Source organism: Caloenas nicobarica, chromosome 11, assembly GCF_036013445.1.
Source record: "Caloenas nicobarica isolate bCalNic1 chromosome 11, bCalNic1.hap1, whole genome shotgun sequence".
NCBI classification, from domain to species: Eukaryota; Metazoa; Chordata; class Aves; order Columbiformes; family Columbidae; genus Caloenas; species Caloenas nicobarica.
Window position 1 is genome coordinate 16,684,740 of NC_088255.1, and position 21,305 is coordinate 16,706,044.

The window sequence follows — 21,305 nt, forward strand, 5'->3', positions numbered from 1 at the left end:
CATTTCGAGTAGAATGGACATCAGTGCTACCTGTCTTTTGAGAATAGTGTTTCCTATTTTATTTACATTTGCTCTTCATTATGCTTTTAGAGTAACTTACCAATTCAGCCAACCAATTCAAACTATTTTGCAAGCATTTCAAGTCATTTCTTAGCATCACTCCGTAGGGACTTGCTTCTATGTAATTATAATCATTTTTTCTGCAGAGATTTTCTTCATTCAAGTGGCTTTGCCAAGCAACAAGAAACAAAAGAATAACCATGTCTAAAAATAGGTAGGAAAAAATGTAGGAATTCCACAGCTATATTGAATAGGGTCATCAGGAAGAGAGCAGGGGATGTGTCTCCTCATGTCCTTCATGTCTTTGCTGACAGCCCAAAAATAGTGCTGTTCAATGTTTGATAGGTATGGCTCTATATTACAGCTTAAACTTATCAAAAAAATAAAATTCTATCTCAAAGTTCAGCATTCTCAACTCTTCTTGGGAGACCAGGAAAAAAATCTCACTAGTTCGTGCTTTTTTTTTCTGTTGCAAAAGCAAATTTAACTATTTCTTTAAAGAAAAAAAGTACAAAACCAAGCAATTACAAAAGGTGCCTCATACATAAAAGTATTAAAATTTTGCCTGTTTGGGTATTGAAAATTGTGATCTCTTTCCTTCATTTTAGCAGGTGGCACTGGATTTGAATTAACCCGACTGTTGAGATGGGCGCTGCTCCAGATCTGCTGCTGTCACACCTGACCAAGACACTGAAATACAAAGACAAGGGTTTTAACAACATAAGCCCAGAAAAAGGGGACTTGTAAGAAAGCTCTAAGCTTTGAATCCCAACGATCTCCCAATGGAAACAGAAGATAATTCTTCTTTCATTCAACAAATGTGAGTTCCCAGCTGCCCCAAGATAATTTCAAGTCCAATGTTTTTCTTCAAAGTAAGAGGTACTTTTCCTTGCTGGCAGCTCCCCTCTTTTTCTCACTTTCACATTTGAGACCGACTGAATCAAAACCCTGTAAAGTATCAACAGCACCCAAGTACCACACAGCACCCGCCTCATCACTAGTTTTAGGGCTGCCTTAAACAAGAGCACTTCTTAAAACTGGATAACCTCCCCCCAGCCTACACGTTGGCGTGGCCACTAAATCCCGCTGGGTAATCTCCAGAATCCATCTGTTCCTTTTCATTCTCGTCCCGAGAAGCCTCCCATAGCCCCTGATTATTTCTCAACTCGTCTGAAGAAATATCCTGTCTCCCGGCTTCCCAGACGCTTGCTTCACCCCTCGCTCCCTGGAGGTTTGCTGAAAAAGGCAGCTGCAAAGATTATCCACTCCAATGTCATGCCCAGGCTTTCTTCAAATCCCTTGAAGGAGGAGACATTTTCTCTAAAGAGGAACATGTTTAACAGAGGCGAATGAATGTCCTTCAAAATGGATTTCTTCCCAGTTTCATCCTTGAAGCAAGACCCAGCTACACGTAAGTTTTAAGCAAGCATCTCCTCAAGCACGGTTATGACAAGCAGGAAACCCAAAAGACCATATCTAGACTCTCCACCAGCAAGAAGATGGACCATGCCTGGGCCACGCTGCAGCAAAGCATTGAGCTGCACAGCAGCACGCATTAACGGGCTGAGATGTCCTGGGAGCTTTCACCAAAGGTCATCATCAAACAGCAGATGTAAGCATAAAAACGATGACATTTTCCTAATGACCACAGAGCAGCTAAAATTACAGGAATGCATATCTTCTCCTTTTTCAGGTCAATACAGCCAGCATGTCTGTGCATTTAATGTATCAAACACAGCTGCACAAGACACACTAAACACTTCTCATTTAAGCTGAGGGCTGTTAAAATTGGTGGAGGAAAAACATACCTCTCTGTTACTTGTGTTGATGCATAAAATCAAAACACAAGAACCAAACCCACAAAGGACTTGAGATTTAATTGTTCAGTTGTGTTTTGTTATTGCTTTATTTGTAACGTGAAGCCCCCAGGATTACAGCTATCGTACCCTTTATAGATTCCCATCAGCCCTCTACGTGCTCCTGCACCAATCAAAGATACCAAAACACTAACCAGCAAACAGGAATCTGCAGAAGGTTTTTGGTTTCCTTACAATTTCAACATTACTGCTGCTCAAGTTTAATTCCAAGATTTATGGAGATGCCAAAGGGTTAATTCTGCTTGAAATTTTCCTATTTATCGTCATTTGCTTCAAATAAGGCAAGTACTGCAGGAATTTACGATGCCCAAACCTGACAGTCACTGGCTGGCTAACAAATCTTCCCTTCTGTTTTCAAAATAGTTTTGTGTTAATCTCCCAGGTCACTATCAAAGACAGTTTAGCATCTAATTTATCACCTTTTGGGCAGAGATCCATGCTGAAAAAATTCACATCCAAACCGTAATTTGGTTCAGTTAATGGTCTTTTCTCAGAGGAACTGGACAATTAAAAACATATGGAAATGGAATAAGCTACTCGCTTTTCAACTAAATGTTTGCTCTGTGTCTTGGGAAATAAATTTAGGATGAACAAGCTGAATTCGGTCAATGGATTAAAATAGAGGACTGGACTACTGTTCTAAATCAGTCATCCTCCTTTCACAAGCCACATAGCGGTATTTGATATTTTTTTTTAACAGAATATCATGTTCAATGACAGAGAAAAACCTTCAAAAATTGCAGGCTCAAACAGGATTGGTGCTTTTTTTTTTAAAAAAAAAAATAAAAAAGCTCCTTACGCCCTATAAACATTTGACATATTTATGCACCTAGATACAGTAATCAGAAATGTCAGGTTAAACAAGGAAAGCATAAAGGCAAAAATAGTTTAAAATCTGTACATCAGTGTACACTGGCTTTCATTATAGTGGCAATCAATCACAGATTTTTGGTAGAACTATGACATTCTATTATGCCTGGAAAATACCATGGTACAGTTGACACCTTTACAGCAACGCAAAGCTCGGAAACATATATGGCATTTTAGCAGTATTTCTTTGTCTTTGTTATTTACCCTGTCCCTGAGAAGCGCCAATGCCTGTGTAATGATTCACAAGTGACACAAATTCCCTCATAATACGTCCTGCTGAACTTCTCTCATGGGCTTCAGTGGGCGCTGGATGAGGACACAAGGAGAGCATCAATGCCACTGACATTCCTTCCCTGCCCAGTTATTTTCCTGTGTTCCATGCCCCGAATTACCGTTTCTAGCCATTAGGAAATCTCATTTGCAAAATTCTGCATGAATTGGCTTATTCATTTTGTACCTTAAAGTGAGGTACAAAATTTAAACCTGGTCTCCTCCCCAGCTTTAGAAGCATCCCAAAGCAGTGAAGTCTTCCATGATATTCTGAAGGTGTGCTGGGTCACACACCTTCTCCCTTCTTACGGCAACACGACTGCTCTGAATCATCGTGCCTTGGGTCTTGCCAGCTTCGTTAGCAATAAAGCTACTGAGCACAGCTCTCTCCACCACCTGTAGGAGACAGATCCGAGGACCTCCCAAGTGAGGAGAGTGCACTGAAAGGCAAGGCCCTGGGATTACACCTTGTTGCAACTGAACGTAGTCACCATTACAACAAAAAGAAACTGAAAAATTAAATGATGCTATCATACTATTTAGTTTCTAACATTGCTTTGGCCAGAACAGAGGAATGAACTGGCTACTTCCAGAACTAAAATGACTGTAAGAGACTATCCCAAGCTAAAGACCTAACCCTTCTGGAGCACAGCTATGGCAGGCAAATACTCTCCAGGGGCATGGCATGGCAACACACCAGCACTGAATTTTTCCATTGAAAACCGAAAATGTAGCCCTTAGGAACAACAGACACAGGATAAAAAAAAATAAATAATAATAACAGGAAAAACCCACACAGGAAGAGAGTGGAAGCTACACCCTTGAAATGCCTTTTGATGTTAATACACTGCAATGAGACAGCATAATCTGCTTCGTGAAATACTGAAAGTCAATAAAGACCAGGAACACAAGCTTACTTCCCCCCATTTTCCAAGAATACATCAGGCCTTCAGTCTTCCTTCCCACTGCATGCTTTTTTAAATTTTAGCCGGTGCGAAAAGGCCCTCAAAATACCCTCTTCAATTACTCTCTTCAATGAAAAATTGCTGATAAGATCAATTAAGTGAGATGAGAAACAAAAGCCAGGCTGTTGGTTCAGTAAGTCTTCTGCTTACTGTATATTTCAGAACGACCAAAGGTTTGATGTTAATTTTCTGTGATGCGTTTTCCAATAATCCATGAGTACGAGCTCGAGCACTGACAGAAAGAAGCGTTGTATTTCACAGCCACACAGGAGCAGACAGTTTTAGGATCATTTATTTAATTATGCAAATGCTACTCTTGTGACAACAAGAGACAGACTCAAGCTGAAACCATACATTGAATAATAAAGTTCATATCCAACTGAAGATTCATTACCTGCTGCGTCAACTCCTGCTATTACCATATTATTATAGCTTATGCTACTGTGTAGTTAAAGTTAAGATAACACTTCCAATCTAAACCTCTATTTTTAGGACAGTTAAAAGTAAGCGTTTGTTATGTATGTTTCCTTTAATTGCCTATTCTATGAGAGACTCTGAACGTACAAATTAAAAACAAAACCCAACCACTACTCTGAAGCTAATCACTGTTGAATAAACAAAAGAGGCTTTTTAATCAACATAAACTTCACTTCTTTCTTGCATTTTACAGCAATGTATACTGAGAAGACATGTAGCGTTTCCCCCAGTTCCCATCAAGAGGTGTATTAAAAGCAACCACAAAATACCACGTCAGCAGAAGACTCACGCATCCCCCCGTATACACCTGATGGAACCAGTACCTCCTCAAGCACGCTCTGCTTCGCCGGCAGGCTGATGAGCGGGGAAGAAAGAAGCAGGTGCTGAGCTCATTTTCAAACCAGCGTTCATTGAACCTGACAATCCTCTCACCACCTTTCCTAGCGCTGTGCTGCAGAAACGCTGCTCCTCGGTCCTACCCACTCCCCTCAAAGCATCATTCTGACTCAAACACAAAACAGGTATTTACACCCTAAAAACTCCGCTTTTCCACAGGGTTCCAGCACAGTGAGGAAATACCAGCCATGACAAAATACTGAGAACAGGCAGCGGTACCTAAGGATGGTACCCAACCACATGGCTGAGCCATCCTAAGCAGGGATTGCTGCTAAAAGGACTGCACCTTCCTCTCCAATGTACCTACCACGCTCTCCATCACTCCGGCTGCTGGGCTGATCCCACGGGGGCCTGAAACTATTCCCTTCTTTTTTTCCAAAGGTTAATTCTTCCTAAAGACACTAGGAGAGGGTATGACAAATGCAGATGGCAGAGCCCAGGGAGAGGCAGCAGCACGTGGCTGGGGCAGAGGACAGAACTGTGCTTTGCAGGAGCAGCTCACGCTTGAATCGGCTCAGGTCCACCATAAAACTGTGACTCTAAGGTAATTATATTTTAAAAATTTCCCACTGAACAAAAAAAAAAAAGCTTTTGCATGTAGTGGAACGCTCCTTTGCAACTGATGAACCAACGGGGGATAGGAGGAATGTTTCAGCTACACCTAGGTGTTTAAGGCTTAAAAGCTAAAGCATTTCATCTCAGGTACCACATACACCATGAGACTGGGCATGAAAACTAGTCCAGCTTTTGCAGCACAGCTATCTCTATCCACAAATTTTGAGCTGCTTAAACTAGAAGATTATGGGGTACTCTAACATGTAGAGTTGACATATTTTTAATTAGTATCTTAAAAAATAATTTTTCAATATATCACAATGTATAAATGTCATGCAGTAAATACACTGGGCTTTTTTTTTGGTAATAGAAAAAGGATTTTATTATCAAAGTGGTTTTGGTAAAATGCAGCTATTGCCTGCCAAACACTGTGCATGATATACCTTCTTGGATAGGAAGATTAATGTGCTTACTGTTATTCTGTGGACAATTTCTTTGATGTCACCGACGAATAAGGCAAACGCTTAAATACAAAGCACCACAAAAATCCGTCCCAGTCTACATTTTTCAGGGCTGAGAAAACAATACTATATGCATGTATGTTTAGATACACAGTCAGATCCACAGTATGTAAAGAAAAACCTTTCAACAAGACGAACGATATACAGAATACGCATCTGATCTCCCCGCTTGAAGATGCTCTCACTGCCAAATTCCCTTCTCTGTTACGAGCTCCTCGTGTCCCCGCTCAGCACAGCAGCATTGAACCCAGCACAGCGCCTGCTCCGGATGCAAGTGCCTGACTTCACGAAATCCAAAGGTAAGCAGATCCAAATCTCACCAGAGCTAATGGATTTGGCCCTTATCTTCTCTTGCTAAAGCATCCCGAGTGCCAAGAGACTTATCTAAGCATTAGGAATCAATATTAATGTTATAATGTAATATTCATATATTAAGTCTCTCATCAGTGTTTTATCTTACATATAACACTTCACTGCAAGCATTTCCTCATATTATGGCTTTCTCATCTATCTTATTACACTTTTTCTACTGAATACAAGGAAAAAAAAATATCTGAATGCGTAAGCTACATCATCTGCCAAAGTTTGGCGAAGAAAAGAGTGATTTTTAATCCGGGACAGTTCCAAGATCAGTTCATTGCATAACTCAAAAGCTGGCAAAAAAGAAATGAATGCACACAGCTGGGTAGAAGCTGGGGGAGGAGGGGTAAAAACCACTCGTACTCAATTTGTCACCAACAAATACAACAAAAAAACATGTCCTGAAGCAAAAAGAAGCCACAGGCTCAGCACAGACACCCAATGGTACAGACACATATCCAGGTGGGATTTCAAGTTCACCTCTGCAGCTCAGGCACTGCTTCCATAAAAGTCTATGGGATTTAAATGCCAAGATCATTCAGGTGGTTTGTGAATTTCCCTACACACCTTACTGCATCTCTTGCAAAAACGGCCCTTATTGACTTCCAAAGTCTGAGCAAAAGGTCAACGGCAAAATTCACAGCACAACATGTGGCTTCCTGCGCCTGGGATGGGAAACAGCCCCGCTTAGCCCAAAGCCAGCAGAGCCACCCGCCAGATTTCACCAGCCGCAGTGCTCACATCCCAGCACCAGCTATTTTAATTTGTCTGCCTTGACAAAAAGACAAACGCTTAGAAAGTTTTACATATGAACAGACAAAAAGATGAAGCACCTCAGGTCTCTCTCGAGACTGTGGGTTTCCCATACATCTTTAAACAAGAACGCAGCTTGCAACCACGGGCCGAGCGGGGAACTGCCCTGTGAGCATCGTGCACCACATCAGCACCGCGGGAGCCGGGGAAGCTGCAGGGAGCGCAGGCGGCTGTACGGCACGCTCAGCGCTTAAACACTCTATTTCATCCCAAGGTTCCAAAATGATAATAGACTTTATTCTAATTGGATTGTCTGCAATGAGCCAATTTAGTTGCTAAATGCTGCAAATTATTCAGCATGACATAGCAATGCGATGATCTGAGCCACTGCAGGGCAGGCGGCTTGCTGAAAGCTACAGTTCCTGAAGCGTATTAAGGAGATGCAAGTCTTGCTTGGCATGTCTCCACCAACCGAATTCATATTGTTTCAACAGTAGCGTACCCACTAAGCGTTAACTAATGCTTTGACCTAGAACGCAGCCACTGTCAGCCCGCACACCTGATTAGAAGATGATTTTTCTGAACACACCTTTAAAGGCCATATCACTCTAATTGCTGGCTTTCAGAGTGACTAAGTACCTACGACATCCTATGTACACTACACAGGGCTGTGAAATATTGATCTAACCACAAGCTTTAAAATATTTAACCAACTGAGTCTGTACCTTCGTCGGCAGGGTAAGAATGTCACATTTATTCACAGAGATTTAAGGGATGGGAAGAGACAGACATTTAAAGCTTTAGATTTTATTCTGGTGCAATTACAGCAGCATGAATTACAAATGCAAATGAAGGACTCATGCTACTGCTTAGTCCTGCGCACAGCGCACAGTTCAAAAGACAACTATTTTTAGTAATTATGTGTAAAGTGGTTTTTGACATATAGTTTCACTGTAAAATGTATTAAAAATCTGTTGTTGTGCCAGCAAGGAAGAGAAAGTAAAGTACGGGAGTCTTTTCTGATGCAAAATTTCGGATTATGCCAATGATTCACAAAATAGAAAAAGGAGAAAAAAAAAGAGTCATCCATGAATCATATTCCTGACTTTTAATACAACACTATCATTCTCCTGCACAACCACCACAGCAGACTATCCAGAACTCCCTCGAGACTTGAGAGTTTTATAGGACTTGAGGTTAGTTGCAATAAAGCCCAGACTCAAACAGCACGTACATCGTTGCACTTACAAAGTATGCAATTTTACACCTGATTTCTAGTCACTGAACTCCAAACCCAAACCACCAGACTTCCAGTCCCACTGAGCTGGAGAGACAAGAGCCTCAGAATAGGAGAGAATAATCTTACATCTTGCCTCTCAGCTGGGTGTGCGTCTCCTTGAAAACAATTTAGCAGCACTCAGCCTTAGTGGAAAACAACTCCTCAGCTCTGCAAGAACTCTTGGATACAAGTTATCTGTCCCCACTGATATAAAAATGACAGATTTTAATACCTTCTGTCCAATATCATGCCTACTTGTCAGGGTGATGGTTTGTAGTTAATCACCAACATCTAATGTGAATACGTAATGTGATTTACTGAACAGAAATATTTATTAAAAATTTCTGCCCTAACTTGACTTTGCTTCTTGGCTTCTGGATTTATTAGAATTATCTCCAGTAGATGAGCAGTTTACTGTATTTTATTTTCCCACATATTTTCTAATCCACAGAGGCACAGGAACATTAATTCAGGAATTGGCTGCAATTATTTTTTGCTATTCAGCTAGGGGCAGTAAATGCAAACAGAATTGGCTGCAGTTCAATGTCACTGCATAAGATTTGCTCTATTGTTCCCTTAGATGCAGATGTTAGGGTATATAATGCTAAATCAAAATAGTGACAGTGCCATCCTATGCACTTTCTAATGGGTTCCCAGTAGGTTCAGTTTTCTTGCTGGAAAATTAATTTCCTTTTATCTAAAAACAATCATAGAATTACAGAATTAAGACCACTTCTTCCATCTCCAAAATTTGAAAAGGAAAGAATGCCTCAGCTGTTCATTTTTCATATAAAGCTCAGAGTGCACTGTGAAAAGACTGCAAGCTTCAAGCATTCACCTTAATCATGAAGGCAGTGAGAATGATAAGATATTTCACATTGCCAGTTAAACAATGATTCTTTCTCTTGCAAATGCCAATTCCTTTCATATTGAAAGCACTAGAGAGGGTGGAAAAACTTGTGTGTTAATCAGGATTTCAGCACAATTCTCTGGGTTCTCAAACAAATCATCAAGAAATTCTCTTGCTCTTTGGAAACACTGAAAACAACAACACCAAAAACCACGAGCAGAGGCAGCCTCTCCTTTTCTGCTGCGTTTGAGATTATTGTTTTGTCTTTTAAAAGAAATGCAGATGACACATTGCTACTGCCTTTTTTGTTTGTTTGGTTGTTGTTTAGGGGGATAGACTATCTGCAGATCAATATTATTGCTGTTTATCACACAAAAGCCGCTTCTCCAAGGAGCAAGCTGTGTGGGACAGCACAGGAACTGAACAGATACTCCAGGTCCTCGCTGCTGCAGATATAACCACAACTGAAAATACCAATTATCTGTAGCTGCCGTAGCCCAAAGAGGGACATTACCACAACACCCCTGAGGGCAGCCAGCCATCTTTTACTCATTTCTCTTTGTTCATTTTAGATACTGGGGAAAAATTAAAAGAGGAGATTATGAGTTTCAAAAAGGCTTTTTCACTGCTTGCCCCTCCCCACAGAAATAAAAGATACAAACAAACAAAATCCATCTATCTTCCCTCTGCTGGGATGCTCCCAACAACAACTATAGCTCCCAGCTGGGAGCTCACTTTTCACTACTTGCTGAAGACTCACAGCCACAGGTTCCTATCAGGTTAGCAGGAGTAGGAAAAGATGCTGCCAAAATTTGGTACCGGACACCATACGGACAGCCCTTCACACACCGGCTGAGCACCGCAAGGCAGCTGCAAACAGCTCGAGATACATGGGCTGCTTTTTGAGATCGGCGATGTAAAGATGAGCACACTCAAGAGACAATGAGGTCCCCAGGGTAGAATTGAACATCTTAGCTTGAAAGAGGTCCGCCAAGAATAAGTTTTTATTTACACTCATTTCAAATGTCCACAGTTTTACTGCAGGATGCTATAATCTTGATGTTCTCAGGTGTCGGCTCCCGCTCTTCCAAGCCTTTTACTACTGACCTTCAGCTGCTCTTTAGCTGCAACTAGCACTCTTGATAAAATTAAAATATACATTTTAATGGATCAGTCTAGCTTTTTAAGATGAAGATGAAAAGCCATGCATTGTAATTGAGAATCATGGCCTGGCTGCCCAGTCCAATCTTGTTGGTAGTTATTTTCCACCGCAGGAATACAGAGAAAGGTAATGCTTTCAATAAAATTTCATTGCTGTTTTTTACTTAAACTTCAAAAAGTCAAAGACTGGGGTTTGAAAAGGGCTGCAGCCTGAGCAGGAGGGAAGGCACCAAGTCCCTCCAGGGCAGCACCACGGCTGCCCTCTGCACACAGGATCCTGGGACAGCTGCAACACAGCACCATTCATTCGGCCATAAGGGCACCTCTGTATCACACAAAAAAGTAATTACTCATCTTCCACATGAGTAAAAGCTGACAGGGCACGGCCCATTTCAGGACGACAGTCCTGAACTCCCCCTTACAGACTTTTGCAGCTCTGAACTGTGCAGAAAGGGGCGACAACTGCTCAGTATCTTCCAGCTCTTGCCTAAGCACAGGGAAAATCATTGCAGCCCATGCACAGAACAGGAGGAAGAGGAGCAGCAAAGAGAAAAATCACCCAATTCAGTAATTATGAAGCCAGACAAACCTCATGCTAACAAGATTAACCTATTACACTATATTAATAAGCTACCTCTTAAGAGTCTGCTTATTATCAGACTATTAGAGGAGAGTCAATTTTTTGCACGCAGCACGTTCCATTCCAACAATACATTCAGCAGGTGATAACACAAAGCTGTTGGTCAGAAGCTGCGCTGCACCCTTCCACACCGTCCTCTTCCCTTCATGCTGTGAGGGGTTTTCGTACCAATCACAGAATCAGCACCAGGTTGGAAGGGACCACAGGGACCATCTGGTCCAACCTTTCTGGGCAAAAACAGAGTCTAGACAAGATGGCCCAGCACCCTGTCCATCTGAATCTTAACAGTGTCCGATGTTGGGGAATCCACCACTTCCCTGGGGGCATTATTCCCATGGCTGATCGTTCTCATAGTGAAAAATTTTCCTCTTGTGTCCAATTGGAGTCTCCCTAGGAGTAAGTTGTAGCCATCACCCCATGTCTTTTCCATCCAAGCCCTTGTAAAAAAGGAGCCTCCATCTTCTTTGCAGCCACGCTTTAAACACTGGAACACGGATTCATTTGTTTTTTCATTTACTAAGTCTCCAAAAGAGCGTGTTCACCAGGCGTCAGCAAAAGCATCTAGCAAAGCAGGAGCAGCACTTCAGGTGGGCAATTGTGTGCTCACATCAGCTCTGCAACGTGTGCTCAAATCAGCTCTGCTAGAACCGAAGACTTGCTCTAGGGAACAGGGCAGTAAAGGGCAGAGCACAGAGGCAGCAACAGGTCAGACAGGAGCCCACCCAAAGAAAACCTCAGGCAGGGACACACAAAACATTAACAAAAGGTGAGTGGGGGTACGAACTTGGAAAACATCAGCTGCCAGTGTGTACAATCTTTTCAGAGGCCACGTGCGAAGCAAACAGGTCCTCCATTGCTTCCTAACACAGCTCGTGGCTACTGCAACGGCTGTACATAGAGTAAAACCATAGAGCAGCTGACTTGACCTGGACATTTCCTCAAGTATTCATGCCCTGAGTTCCCAAGAAGCCCTTTTGTTACATACTAGTAAGGAGCAAATGTGCTAACGGTATCTTTTATCAAGATGATTATGCAGATAGCAAGAAAAAAATGTAATCAAGATAAAGAGGAACTGCAAAAGTATAGAGAGGGAGAGTAACTGAAAAACCAATACTAATAAATAGTATTTATTGAATAACTGATAAAGTGACTGAGAGCTTAGCTAAACATAATTCTACGAAAAATCAAATCAATATGGGACTCCCACATCTTTACGCATTTTGTTTAAGAATCTTCATTATGTTCTGCATTGCAGAAGTCATTGTGACTGTGTACTCTGCCAGCTTCTGTAATGATTCAGAACTTTACAGATCTATGATGATTTGTTAAATAGAAAAAAAAAGAATGAACAGAAATGTTTATTTGTCTTTAAAGTGTCTAGTCTTGATTTAATGTTAAGGATAGGAACAAAAGAATGAAAATTGTCTTTATTGTTTTACGCACCATTCAAAGAGAAAACACTAAGTGTCTTCAAATCTCAAATTTTTAGTACGTTCAAGTCAATCATAATGACAAAAATCTGTAATCTGAAATTAAAGGACAACTGCTTTGTCCTTATGTGAAATATGTGGTTACAGTTTAACAAGGAAATACTAATACTAAAAGATTATAAACTCTGGAATGTGAATCTGTAATGCAGTTTTAATTAAAAAAAAGGGAGCAAGGAAAAAATCTATAAAGTATGAGTTTGTTTTACAAATGAATGTTGGGGGGGGTTGGTTGGTTGGTTTGTTTAATATTTACTTTCTCAGTAATGCAACAACACCAACACTTAAATAAAAACGCTAGCTGGTAGGTAGCTAGGAGTAGTATGAAATTATGCAGTAAATCTTTCTTCTCACTTAAGACAAAAACATCCCTAAATTCCTCCCCTGAACATGCCGCTTTCCAATACTGAAGGAAAGCTCTCAAAGAACATTAATACATAAATATTTAAGATATAAATGCCACTGGGTCAAAGGGTTAGTGTAATACAATATTACTGTTACACTTGGCATTATTATCCTCATAGCTTTGCTTGGTTTGCATTTTTACAGCATATGAAATCAAATTAGTTTGCTCTTCTGCTAAGTGCACAGTTCCTGGTGGCCATTAGTTTGACTTACAGGTCAGGAAGAACTCAGAATTTGGCAAACACGTGTCTTATTTCCAGAGGCTTCTATCACCTATAAATCTGATTGAAGAGAGTGAAAGGGTGAATAGCTCAACATATTTTAAAATGGAGCTAGAGCTACCCGAGAAATTGGTACTGTAAAGTTACTTGGAGCTGTTGAATGACAAAATGAAACAGATTCAAAGCATCAAAACCATTATGGAATGAGCATCTCTTACTTACCAGGGCAAAGAAATTATCTGGCACATTTCCTGATGAACTTTCTTTGCACATTATCTTGTGGACAGAAATGTAGAATTCACAGAACCCTTGCTACAAAATTTTTAGGCACTTCCTGCTGAGTTCTCTAATGAATAACCACATAAACAGAAAAATTTGAAAGCAGACCTTGTGAATATACCATGCAACTATTCCATCTCTGCCTCGCTGCCTGAGATGAGCAGATACAATGGTGTGACCTCAAAACGAGTTTAGTATTCAGGTCACACTGATATTGCTAACATTATTTTTATATCAGTATCATTCATTTTTAGGTAGATTAATTATAATAAATATGTGCTATATCAACAGACTTTTCATTATGGTCCATTTAACCTCATAAAACATAATTGATTCCTATTTGCTCTATCTGATCGATGCTTAGGGCTCATTGCTGAACTGTGTTAGTAAAAAAGACAAGGGAGAAAAGGGCCATCTCTCTGTACGATAAATAGCATGGTTGATATCCCACGTAGCTGTGATTGTCTGCATAAATATAGGCCTATGCATTTATGGAGAACACAGAAATTAATACTGATGCTTTATTAACTCAAAAATCACATCCAAGAAACCTATAATTTATAAATCTTTAGTAGTTACTAGCTTGCATCTTCAAGGCGCGAGCACTAGAATTGGCCTTCCCATGCTATATAAAGAGTATTAGTACAACGCTTGGCTTAAAGGGCTTCCTTCTTTGGCTCACATTGCCAGCAGTGCTTGGGAATATTGGTCTGAAAGGAGGTTTCACCTTTCAGTCTTCAGAATAACGAAGTGCAAGATGGGAAAGGGAGAGGAAGGTTTCGCCCCACTGTGCCGCACTCCTTACTACAGGCTGCCATGTTCCCAGTACCTGAAAACGTCAAACCTGCCACACCGGGGTTTTTCCGACAGATCTTCAGATTCTGGGAAATCATCTCAGTGTCACACGATGAGCAATGCAGGAGCTGGTAGATGTGAAAAACTGCTCTGAGTCAGGCAAGGTTGAAAGATCTTATTTGCATTATAAGGATCACAGTATGACTTTGATCTGTCATAAAGAGATGTATGGAAACATGTATACAATTTAAGTGCTTTACTTGAAAGAATACAACAATGGCACATCCCTTTGATTCCTCAATTACTCAAGACCATGTACAGAATTCAACACCTCTGTAACTATTAGTAAAATAAGATAATTGTAAGGTATATTAATGCAATCTGCTGGAAGTAGAACCTCCCAAAAATATTTCGCTACTAAGAAACGAGACATTAATTTCACATTACTGAAGTTAACTAGATATTCAGCTCACTTCTTTTAAAAAAAAAGAAAGCAAAAATTTCAAGTTTGAGATGAAAAACAACTTTAAAAAAATGGTAGTATAATGCTTTTAGTGTGGGTAAATAATTCATAGCCACAATCTTAACATTCATATTTAACTATCAAGGAAGAATATTCAATATTTTTAGGAAGAAATAATATTTAACAGAGCCAACTGATTTACTGCTTGTTGCATAGAGTTTCAGTGTGACAGACGGGAACAAAATGAACAAATAGATATATAAAAAAGGAACATTTCAGAATTGTATTTCCAACTGTTGCTTTCCATAATCTCCCTATTATGGAAAGAAAGGAGGATGTGTATTTCTTGTACCAACATTTCGGAATGTAGGCTTGCCCTTTGGGTCGGTTAAAACCCACTTAATTATAATCTGAAATAATTTTAATTTACACTTACATGAAGATGCATTACTAACAAAGACTTGCAGTTAAACAGGTATGTCAATCAAATCATTCTCAGGCAGTTTTACCATGTGAAAAATAGTCTTCAGTACATATGAAATATACTTAATGTTTCTGCAAAACCATAATCTGAAAACTCACCTGCCCTGCATTTCTCTTAATGGGTTTATCAATTTTTAGAACACCCAGGGTACAATAATATTTAATACTATGTCCTAAATGTTAACGAATATTTCAAAGCAATAAAAAGCCACCAAGAGACAGTTTCAGATTTCAAGATGCCAAGCTTGTCCAGGCAGCTAATCATCTCACAGCACAAGAAAAACAACAGGAAAACAGCTACAACACCAGGACTTGGTGATTAATTTAACTCTTCCAGGGAAGTACTTCAGGAGGAAAGTCTAAAGGCACAATTAAGGGATGCTGAAGCAGGATTTCTGAAGAATCCTTGCTGTGAGATGATGCTAGACCCAAACGCTTTTACTTTCCTCTCCACTAAGGCAGAAGCAATCTCCTTTGATTAGGGATTCCGACAGCCCCCTTAGGTCAAGATGAAAGACCTATTTTTTTTCCAGGTGATTGTGACATGCCAATCAACCAGTCAGCCTCAATGGAATAACATTTGGCAACTAAGGCACAAATAAGTAGACACAGTTGGCCAACAGCTCTTCCAGGGGGACCATGGGCAGGGTCTGGAGATGGTCAGCCCACTCCAACCACGGCGATGCCTGCACGTCCCCTCAGCAAAACTTCACCATGTCTCACAAGGGCTATAGGCAGGGAATTAGCAACAAACCCTGCTACTGGAGCACAAGTGTGATGAGGAGCGGTTGAAGGAGCTGGGGCTGTTCAGCCTGGAGAAAAGGAGGGTGAGGGGAGACCTTCTCACTGTCTACAACTACCTGAAAGGAAGTTGTAGCGTGGAGGGTGTTGGTCTCTTCTCCCAAGTAGCAAGTGATAGGACAAGAGGAAATAGCCTCAAGTTGCGCCAGGGGAGGTTTAGATTGAATATTAGGAAAAAATGCTTCATGGAAAGGGCTGTCAGGCATCGAAACAGGCTGCCCAGGGCAGCGGTGGATTCACCATCCCTGGAGGAGTTTGAAAGGCGTTCAGACGAAGTTCTTAGGGACATGGTGTAGTGCAAGAGCTAGGTAAGGTTATGGTTGGACTCGAGGATCCTGAGGGTCTCTTCCAACCAAAATGATTCTATGATTCTATACTGTGAAAAGCCTTGGCAGGATTCACTCTCCTAAATGAGACATGAGAAGAAGAACAACATGAATTTAACATTCACTTTTACAGCACTCTGGCCCTTTAGAAATGAGAAATATTCATCCACAGCACCCTTTTTGTCACGGTAGTCATAGCTTCTATAGGGCTATAGAGCATTAGGGGCATACGTACTCACTTCAGCTTGGGTGCTGAATGATCTTCACACGTGACAGAGGCACAAGAACCCACATCCACATACTACACTCAGCCAGCTGCATTAACTCTGCAGGAATGTCCTACACAGCTGCATGGACGCTTTGCTCTTAACTACCGAAACATGGATTTTATTGTTTTAGTCGAAAATCTGCAGTCTGAACAGAGCAGTATTTGACGAGCACAATGACTCTATGGGTCGTGACAGGCATCCTCAAAGGTTACAAGGTTAGAAATCGCAGGTGTTAGGCAAGTGAAAAAAGCAATGTCTCCTGCCCTCACTGCTCATCTGCTCTTGCCCTTCAAGAAAAGTATTTCCTGCCAACTTCTCAAATCACATCCACAAATAATTCAATACTGTTATTACTGAGGGTTTTTTTCCTTAAGATTTCTTAGGCAGATAAGCACGTAAGGCACCCTCTACTCCAGCACCAAAAGCAAAGGACACAAAAGCCATCAATAGCGTGGGCAATTTCTTCCATTTCCCTCTCCCATCACTGTAGAGCTCATTCTCTTCCATTCCTTATCCCAACAAAGTCACCCAGCTAAAGAACTTGCATCCATCGCATAAAAGCATCCCCGCCCTCTGGGTTCAACGCTGTTCAGAAAGGTCCCAGCCTGAGAAAACCCCTTTGCAGGCAGAGACAAGCAGCACACTGGGGCTAATAACGGGTCTCACAGCATCTCCCACGCACGTGCCCATCCCCAGGCCCGGCTCAGGGCTTGTCCGGCTTTTCACAGGCTACAGCGGCGCTTTCCCACGTCCCATATCCAGTGGGTGTGAGAACTTGCACCAGAACTCATCTTCTGGCATCATTTTCCATCTGCATGAGGTCAGAAAGTTGTATACCAGCATATGGGGTCATAAAACTGGATTTTATCCGAATCTGCAGGGATTCACATCTCTATCTGCACAGCCTATTTGCCCTAATTGCTGCTTTGACTCACAGATATTCCAGCATTTGTCAGTTTAAACAAAACTTGTAACGTTGCTTGAATGTACCTAAATGCATTCAGGAATGTAATGAAGTCCCGCTTCCCCCGAAAGTCAGTGTCTATTGCCCCTAAATAGTTCAGCTGAGGATTTCTTTGAATTTATAGGCAGCAACCAAGTCATATATTGCTTTCTTAAATGCCTTATATAAGCAAAAACACATAACTGAGACGTGAGGAGTTCAGCATAATAGCAAACCAATGCTTCATAAAAAGCAGTAATTTTATGAAGCACTTTTAAAAAAGAAGCTTTCAGAATAAATACACTTTTTTTTTTCCTTCAATAACTGAAGATGATCAAAACCAACCTAATGACTTCCCTGAGCTACTGTATTTCTCACAAATCACTGTTTGGCTGTCCCCTCTACCTTGCTGTATATCCCAACACCCGTTGTGAACCTGCCATTAGAATGAACCAAAAGTGCCACAGAGTCCACAACTTAAACAGTAAAAAATTTACTGTGTGTGATTTTCTGTCGACAAGGCAAGATGCCAACCCTCTGCCAAAGTGAAGTCAGTTCTTGAAATACGTTCTAGATTTTCTAGGCTTAGGGCTTTCATTGAGAAAATGCAAGGTCATGCACTGTGGTCCAATTCACAAAATTAGCTACTGATCATTACTTATTTGCACTGTATCAAAAGTGCAAAAAAATGGGATGACTTGTGTCCATGCATCTGAAAGCAAGAGAAAGCCATAGGAAATACGTTAAATTTAACATCTACAAAAAAGAAAAAATACATGACAAACTTTTGATTATTTTCCAAGATCATGATAACTTGCAAACATAAAAGACTTGGTGTGGGAAGTTAAATGGGACATTTAATTTTACCAAACTTGCCAAGATCAGCTGATTTTATGTAACATTTTCCAGTGCTGGTATTTCATGCAAATGAATACATACACTTTTTCTGTGGAAAAAAAGAAGAGAACAAGAACATACAAAACCAAACCAAACAAACAAAAAAAATCAAACAACAACAACAACAAAACCACCACACACACAAAAAAAGGAGCCCTAATAACTCAGATAACAGCTTTTAAATTTTAAACACACACAGATGTAAGAGTGTTTCAATGAAGGCTTATTCACCTCTACAACATCATGTCCCTAGGGTATTAAATGCTCTTAATCAACAGTTGCTGATAATGATGTGTCACCTATCAAGATAAAAGTCTGAATGCAAAAACATCTGTTACATTCCTTTGTTAGGAAACTGGTAACATAGTTTTCGAACACATAAAATTTGACTTTTAATTACCCTCTTACACCTTCTGTTCAGTTATTAACCAGCATTGAGCCATAAGGACATTTAGCGTATTAAGACTATAAAACTTACTCCTACAATGTTTCCATGTGAACAAAACAGAGAAGTCTTAATATAAAATGTTATTTGTAGTTTTTGATTCAAGTTATGACTTCTGCTTTTATGTCGTCCGAAAAGTAAGTAAGGTGTGCTACCTTAGGCAAAACAATTGGACAAAAATATCATACTAAACTTCAATTGAAATAGTTGAAGTAGGAACACATCCCGGTAACTTAAATAGCACAGAGTAACTTTTTATAGTTTTCCTTAATAATAAGACATCCTTTATAAATATATTCAGCCAGCAGGAAACTAAACAACTAAGTATACAAATTAAGAAGTGACATGTTATAATCATGGCCCATGTTATTCCCTTTCTTATTACTCGGACTGAGTTCTCCATTCATAATTATAGTGATAACAAATAGATGACTACACAGAACACTGCTCTGTGCAAGCAGGTGTCGGAATGTTTCACAAATAAATGCAATGCCTTAAAAACCAACAACTTTAAAAGCACAAGTGTGTATTTCAACAACATAATGTCTTATAGTAGTATGAGAAAAAAGATTTGCTGTGCCATTTGCTGCAGACGCCTGCCAGGACAGAACCATTCCCCAGGGTCTCTCTTCTACCACTCTGTTCAACTCTATTCTCCTGTGTCCCCAACAATGTGCCTTTTACCAAAGACTCATGACTTGCGCTCGCTGTTCCCCAGCGCACACACGCCAGTCTCAGAAGATGGCACAGTACAACTTATTTTTCCATCACATCACCATATGCAGCAGTCTTTTTGAAACAGATACATATACAGACAGAAAACCAGCCATGTGGACCACAGCGACATAATAATGTTTAGATTTTAGGGATAGAAGTGTTCAAGAAAAAAAAAAATTACCACAACAAATACTTCACACGAATACAGGATTTTCCATGTTGAAGTGCAAGCCATTTGCAGTCACGTTAGTGCTGTAGTAATTAGTTCTGTTGAGTGGGGAGCTGCTCACTGAGAGATCCCAAATCCCCAGCAGCAGGGGTGCCCCGCGGCCAAACGCAATCGCGTCGCCTCAGCCCCATTTCACACACGGCAACCCCAGGGTCCAGCCGCACATCAGCTGCCCTAGAGAAACGTCCACGCCGGGCGTCCAGGCTTCATCCCAACCCAGCAGAGAGAAACAGGAACCTAGACCATCTAAATCTATGTTACCTTAGGGAAAAAAGGTGTTTCCATAATTTCCTGCTAATATGGTAACACTCAACCAAAATGTAGTCAGCTCCAGTTACTGTAGTTGGCTATTTCAAACTCTGGTATGTCCAAGACCTTATATTGGATAGATTTAGCCTTCATCAGTCTTAATCCCACAGATACATACAAAAAATGGAACTAAAAATTGATTATTACATTTTTTTTAAAGTGATAATATTGTTACTAACCTCCTCTCTAGGCACAGCAATTCTATTGATAGCTCCTCGCTGCTTGACAAAAAGCACAGTACACCGCAATTTCTAAAACTTCCTCCAAGCACCTAATCCCCCAGTGATTTCACAAGAAGGAGCAGCCACATTCCACCGTGACCACCTGCCAGCCAGAGAATGCACAAAGGAATCACCTTGCACAGAAGCTGCAGGAACAGAGCGCCCAGAAGAACCCACAGGACCTGCCATGTGCTGTGCACCAAGAAAAGCTGTAGCATTACGAGTATGAGATATCTTGAATACATGCCCGCTTTTATTAATAACGTGCAAAATATGAAAGCCGCTTTTGTTAGCCGTCACTTATTTTTCCAAAAGTTCTCAACAGCAGAAGTTAATATTTTTACATGTTACAGCATTACTGTCAAATTTCCACCACCAACTACAGCAATAGTCTAATGCCTGTAGAACTATAATATACGGACTTTTCAATGCTAACATAAGAGGGAATATTACTGTCAGATTATCAAAGGACATAATTTAAAAGTGCACAGCAGATATATTTCCAATCAGAAGGGCAGGAAACTACTTATGTATTAAAAAATGAAAGCTAACATTCCTGTACAGTCACTTGAATATACAGAAGCGAGAGGCTGCAAAAAACAAGGATCAAAACCTTCACGTAAGCAAAGTACTTCTAGTGAAAGACATGAACATGCTTATCCACTAAATCTAGACAAGGGCAAAAGGAGGTCATCTGCTGGACTTCGAGATATAGGAAAAAAAATACTGTGAAGAATTTGGGAATAACTAGGCAGAGCATAAAAAGTTAAAGGAATTTATATTTTTTTCCCATTTTAATACTATCTGGGATAGTAAGAAGATAAAAAAGGCTTTGTATTTAATACCATGTTAGTTCTTACAGGACATGTCTACATCCAAGCAGTCTATGGCTGCTTTCCACGTTTCTCCAAGACACAGCTTCTTTGCCGGAAACAAAATGATTAAAAAGTGTCAGAAAAGAGCAGTGGAGAGGTCTCCAAT

The 21,305-nt window shown here is 40.5% G+C and overlaps 1 protein-coding gene across 1 annotated transcript in view; it reads right to left on the reverse strand.

The window, feature by feature from the left end:
* The window catches only part of PTPRG (protein tyrosine phosphatase receptor type G), a 410,558-nt gene that overhangs the window by 224,064 nt on the left and 165,189 nt on the right, over positions 1-21,305 (reverse strand). The gene's annotated exons all lie outside the window — the stretch shown is intronic.